This window comes from Salvelinus sp. IW2-2015, unplaced genomic scaffold (assembly GCF_002910315.2).
Source record: "Salvelinus sp. IW2-2015 unplaced genomic scaffold, ASM291031v2 Un_scaffold1860, whole genome shotgun sequence".
In the NCBI taxonomy this organism is placed as follows: domain Eukaryota; kingdom Metazoa; phylum Chordata; class Actinopteri; order Salmoniformes; family Salmonidae; genus Salvelinus; species Salvelinus sp. IW2-2015.
The window spans coordinates 89,163-95,855 of NW_019943225.1; positions in this window are offsets into that span (position 1 = coordinate 89,163).

The following is a 6,693-nucleotide window of genomic DNA, read 5'->3' on the forward strand; positions in this document are numbered from 1 at the left end:
TAAATCTATCCTCCTGATTCCTGCTTACAAGCAAAAACTAAAGCAGGAAGTACCAGTGACTAGGTCAATAAGAAAGAGGTCAGATGAAGCACGATGCTAAGCAACTGGACTGTGTTTGCTAGCACAGACCGGAATGTGTTCTGGGATTCTTCCGATGGCATTGAGACACCACATCAGTCACTGGCTTCATCAATAAGTGCATCGATGACGTCGTCCCCACAGTGACTGTACGTACATACCCCAACCAGAAGCCATGGATTACAGGCAATATCCACACTGAGCTAAAGGGTAGAGCTGCCGCTTTCAAAGAGCGGGAATCTTACCCGGAAGGTATAAGAATCCTGCTATACCCTCGGATGAACCATCAAACAGGCAAAGCATCAAAACAGTACTAAGATTGAATCGTACTACACTGGCTCCGATGCTTGTCGAATGTGGCAGGGCTTGCAAACTACTACAGTCTACAATGGAAGCACAGCCGCAAGCTGCCCAGTGACACGAACCTACCAGACGAGATAAATTACTTCTATGCTCGCTTCGAGGCAAGTAACACTGAAACATGCATGAGAGCACCAGCTGTTCTGAATGACTGTGTGATCACGCTCTCATCAGCCGATGTGAGATAAGACCTTTAAACAGGTCAACATTCATAAGGCCGCAGGGCCAGATGGATACCATGATGTGTACTCCGAGCATGCACTGACCAACTGGCAAGTGTCTTTACTGACATTTTCAACCAGTCCTGACTGAGTCTGTAATACCAACATGTTTCAAGCAGACCACCATAGTCCCTGTGACCAAGAACACTAAGGTAACCTACCAAATGACTACCGACCGTAGCACTCACATCTGTAGCCATGAAGTGCTTTGAAAGGCTGGTCATGTCATGGCTCACATCAACACCATTATCCCAGAAAACCCTAGACCCCCGTCCAATTTGCATACCGCCCCAACAGATCCACAGATAATGCAATCTCTATTCACTCAACACTGCCCTTTCCCAATTAGACAAAAGGAACACCTATGTGGCCGTGTGGTGCCAGGACAACAACCTCTCCCTCAACGTGATCAAAGACAAAGGAGATGATTGTGGACTACAGGAAAAGAGAGACAGAGAACACCCCCATTCTCCGACAGAGCTGTAGTGAACAGGTTGAGAGCTTGAAGTTCTTTGGGTCCACATCACAACAAACTATCATGGTCCAAACACACTAAGACAGTCATGAAGAGGGCACGACAATGAAAAATCCCCCCTCAGAGACTGAAAAGGTTTGGCATGGGTCCTCAAGATCCTCAAAAGGTTCTACAGCTGCACCTTCAAGAGCATCCCGACTGGTTGCATCACTGCTGTTATGGCAACTGCTCGGCCTTGACCGCAAGGCACTACAGAGGTAGTGCATACGGCCAGAACATCACTGGGGCCAGGCTTCCTGCCATCCAGGATCTCTTATACCAGGCGTATCAGAAAAAGGCCCTAAAATTTGTCAAAGACTCCAGCCACCCTAGTCATAGGACTGTTCTCTCTGCTACCACACGGAAGCGGCCACCATAGCGCTAAGTAAGGTCCATAAAGCTTCTCATCAGCTTCTACCCTAGCCATAAGACTCCTGAACAGCTAATCATAGTGCTACCCAGACCTCTGTTTACACTGCTGCTACTCTCTGTTCATAATCTATCAGAGTCACTTTAACTCTACCTACATGTACAGTTGAAGTCGGAAGTTTACATACACCTTGGCCGAATACATTTAAACTCAATTCCTGAAATGTAATCCCAGTAAAAATTCCCTATCACCACCTTTATTTTAATGTAAATATCAGAATAATAGTAGAGAGAATGATTTATTTAAGCTTTTATTTCTTCATCACATTCCCAGTGGATCAGAAGTTTACATACACTCAATTAGTATTTGATAGCATTGCCTTTAAATTGTTTAACTTGGGTCAAACGTTTTGGGGAGCCTTCCACAAGCTTCCCACAATAAGTTGGGTGAATTTTGACCCATTCCTCCTGACAAAGCTGGTGTAACGAGGTCAGGTTTGTAGGCCTCCTTGCTCGCACACGCTTTTTCAGTTCTGCCCACAAATTTTCTATGGGATTGAAGTCAGGGCTTTGTGATGGCCACTCCAATACCTTGACTTTTGTCCTTAAGCCATTTTGCCACAACTTTAGAAGTATGCTTGGGGTTCAATGTCCATTTGGAAGATCCATTTGCGACCAAGCTTTAACTTCCTGACTGATGTCTTGAGATGTTGCTTCAATATATACACATCATTTTCCGCCATCATGAGCCATCTATTTTGTGAAGCACCAGTCCCTCCTGCAGCAAAGCCCCACAACATGATGCTGCCACCCCCGTGCTTCACGGTGGGATGGTGTTCTTCGACTTGCAAGCCTCCCCCTTTTTCCTCCAAACATAACGATGGTCATTATGGCCAAACAGTTCTATTTTTGTTTTCATCAGAGGACATTTCTCCAAAAAGTATGATCTTTGTCCCCATGTGCAGTTGCAAACCGTAGTCTGGGTTTTTATGGCGGTTTTGAGCAGTGGTCTTCCCTGCAGCGCCTTTCAGGTTATGTCGATATAGGACTCGTTTACTGTGGATATAGATACTTTGTACTTGTTTCCTCCAGCATCTTTACAAGGTCTTTTGCTGTTGTTCTGGGATTGATTGACTTTTCGCACCAAAGTACGTTCATCTCTAGGAGACAGAACGCGTCTCCTTCCTGAGCAGTATGACGGCTGCGTGGTCCCATGGTGTCTATACTTGCGTGCTTATGTTTGTACAGAATGAACGTGGTACCTCCAGGCGTTTGGAAATTGCTCCCAAGGATGAACCAGACTTGTGGAGGTCTACACTTTTTTTCTGAGGTCTTGGCTGATTTCTTTAGATTTTCCATGATGTCAAGCAAACGCTGTCTGCCATCTGCCTGGTACAGTTGAAACCAGGATTCATCCATCAAATCAAATGTTATTTGTCACATGCGCCGAATACAACAGGGTGTAGAACTCACAGTGAAACGCTTACTTACAAGCCCAAAACCAACAATGTTTTAGAAAAAAAAGTGTTAAGTAATTTTTAAAAATAAAGATAAAATAGAAAAAGTAAATAAAAGTAACAAATAATTAAACAGCAGCAGTAAAATAACAAGCGAGGCTATATACAGGGGGTACCGGTTAGTCGTGGTAATTGAGGTATTATGAAGTTGGAAGTTTACATACATTTAGGTTAGAGTCATTAAAACCCGTTTTTTCAACCACTCCACAATTTCTTGTTAACAAACTATAGTTTTGGCAAGTCGGTAGGACATCTACTTTGTGCATGACACAAGTAATTTTTCCAACAATTGTTTACAGACTTTATAATTCACTGTATCATAATTCCAGTGGGTCAGAAGTTTACAACTAGTAGAAAGAGGAGGAAGGGAAGCACTACTAAGGTACACAATAGTAACATTTTGGTAGACAGAAGGTGCTCTTTGGTAAAAGGGGTGAATTGGTCATCAAAAAGAAAGGAAGACCAATGCACTCTTCATACAATTAATTAAAATGCCTTTATTTGTATGCAGTTCAATAGAAACAAAATTTAGAAAATCTGTGAAATACTGTAGCTATGTTGTCAAGAATTTCAACTCCAAGCTAGAAGTATCAGAACACCTAGAAAGGTAGTTCTAACCTTAAATATGACTGGGAGAAGTGTCAAGAATAAGAAAACAATATATTCCATAGTCCACTAGAACATAGCAAACATGAAAAACAGTCTGAACATAGCTGAGGGCAATGAGCAAAATGTCCACTAGATGGCAGCAAATGGACCTATCACAACTCTACAGGAGGGTGAGAAATCCATATCTTCATTTAAACCAGGGTATTTAGTGCCTGTAGTTTGTAAATCCATATCTTCATTAAACAAGGGTATTTAGTGGCCTGTAGTTTGTAAATCCATATCTTCATTTAAACAGGGTATTTAGTGGCCTGTAGTTTGTAAATCCATAACTTCATTTAAACCAGGGTACTTAGTGGCCTGTAGTTTGTAAATCCATATCTTCATTTAACCAGGGTACTTATAAGATATGGATTTACAAACTACAGGCCACTAAGTACCCTGGTTTAAATGAAGATATGGATTTACAAACTACAGGCCACTAAGTACCCTGGTTTAATGAAGTTATGGATTTACAAACTACAGGCCACTAAATACCCTTGTTTAATGAAGATATGGATTTACAAACTACAGGCCACTAAATACCCTTGTTTAATGAAGATATGGATTTACAAACTACAGGCCACTAAATACCCTGGTTTAAATGAAGATATGGATTTCTCACCCCTCCTGTAGAGTTGTGATAGGTCCATTTGCTGCCATCTAGTGGACATTTTGCTCAATTGCCCTCAGCTATGTTCAGACTGTTGTTCATGTTTGCTATGTTCTAGTGGACTATGGAATATATTGTTTTCTTATTCTTGACACTTCTCCCAGTCATATTTAAGGTTAGAACTACCTTTCTAGGTGTTCTGATACTTCTAGCTTGGAGTTGAAATTCTTGACAACATAGCTACAGTATTTCACAGATTTTCTAAATTTTGTTTCTATTGAACATGCCATACAAATAAAGGCATTTTAATTAATTGTATGAAGAGTGCATTGGTCTTCCTTTCTTTTTGATGACCAATTCACCCCTTTTACCAAAGAGCACCTTCTGTCTACCAAAATGTACTATTGTGTACCTTAGTAGTGCTTCCCTTCCTCCTCTTTCTACTAGTTTATGTAAACTTCTGACCCACTGGAATTATGATACAGTGAATTATAAGTCTGTAAACAATTGTTGGAAAAATTACTTGTGTCATGCACAAAGTAGATGTCCTAACCGACTTGCCAAAACTATAGTTTGTTAACAAGAAATTTGTGGAGTGGTTGAAAAACGGGTTTTAATGACTCTAACCTAAATGTATGTAAACTTCCAACTTCATAATACCTCAATTACCACGACTAACCGGTACCCCCTGTATATAGCCTCGCTTGTTATTTTACTGCTGCTGTTTAATTATTTGTTACTTTTATTTACTATTTTCTATTTTTATCTTTATTTTTAAAAATTACTTAACACTTTTTTTTCTTAAAACATTGTTGGTTTTGGGCTTGTAAGTAAGCGTTTCACTGTGAGTTCTACACCTGTTGTATTCGGCGCATGTGACAAATAACATTTGATTTGATGGATGAATCCTGGTTTCAACTGTACCAGGCAGATGGCAGACAGCGTTTGCTTGACATCATGGGAAAATCTAAAGAAATCAGCCAAGACCTCAGAAAAAAAAGTGTAGACCTCCACAAGTCTGGTTCATCCTTGGGAGCAATTTCCAAACGCCTGGAGGTACCACGTTCATCTGTACAAACAATAGCACGCAAGTATATCACTCAACATATTTGTCAAAGACTCCAGCCACCCTAGTCATAAACTGTTCTCTCTGCTACCACACGGAAGGCGGCACCATAGCGCTAAAGGTGTCATAAAGCTTCTCATCAGCTTCTACCCTAGCCATAAGACTCCTGAACAGCTAATCATAGTGCTACCCAGACCTCTTTTTACACGCTGCTTACTCTCTGTTCATAATATGCAAGTCACTTTAACTCTACCTACATGTACAGTTGAAGTCGGAGTTTACACTTTGGCCGAATACATTTAAACTCAATTCCTGAAATGTAATCCCAGTAAAAATTCCCTTACCACTTTTTATTTTTGAAATATCAGAATAATAGAGAGAGATGATTTATTTAAGCTTTTATTTCTTTCATCACATTCCCAGTGGATCAGAAGTTTACATACACTCAATTAGTATTTGATAGCATTGCCTTTAAATTGTTTAACTTGGGTCAAACGTTTTGGGGAGCTTCCACAAGCTTCCCACAATAAATGGTTGGTGAATTTTGACCCATTCCTCCTGACAAAGCTGGTGTAACTGAGTCAGGTTTTGCCTCCTTGCTCGCACACGCTTTTTCAGTTCTGCCCACAAAATTTTCTATGGGATTGAGTCAGGGCTTTTGTGATGGCCACTCCATCATTACTTTGTTGTCCTTAAGCCATTTTGCCACACTTTAGAAGTATGCTTGGGTTCAATGTCCATTTGGAATCCATTTGCGACCAAGCTTTAACTTCCTGACTGATGTCTTGAGATGTTGTCTCTAACTCAATATATAACACATCTTTTCCGCCATCAGTGATGCCATCTATTTTGTGAAGTGCACCAGTCCCTCCTGCAAAGCACCCCACAACATGAATGCTGCCACCCCGTGCTTCACGGTGGGATGGTGTTCTTCGACTTGCAAGCCTCCCCTTTTTCCTCCAAACATAACGATGGTATTAATGGCCAAACAGTTCTATTTTTTTTCATCAGAGGACTTTCTCAAAAAGTATGATCTTGTCCCCATGTGCAGTTGCAAACCGTATCTGGGTTTTTATGGCGGTTTGGAGTGTTTCTTCCTGTCTGAGCGGCCTTTCAGGTTATGTCGATATAGGACTCGTTTTACTGTGGATATAGATACTTTTGTACTTGTTTCTCTCCAGCATCTTTTCAGGTCTTTTGCTGTTGTTCTGTTGGATTTGATCTTTCGCACCAAAATACGTTCATTCTCTAGAGAACAGAACGCGTCTCCTTCCTGAGCAGTATGAGGTCGCGTGGTCCCATGGTGTCTA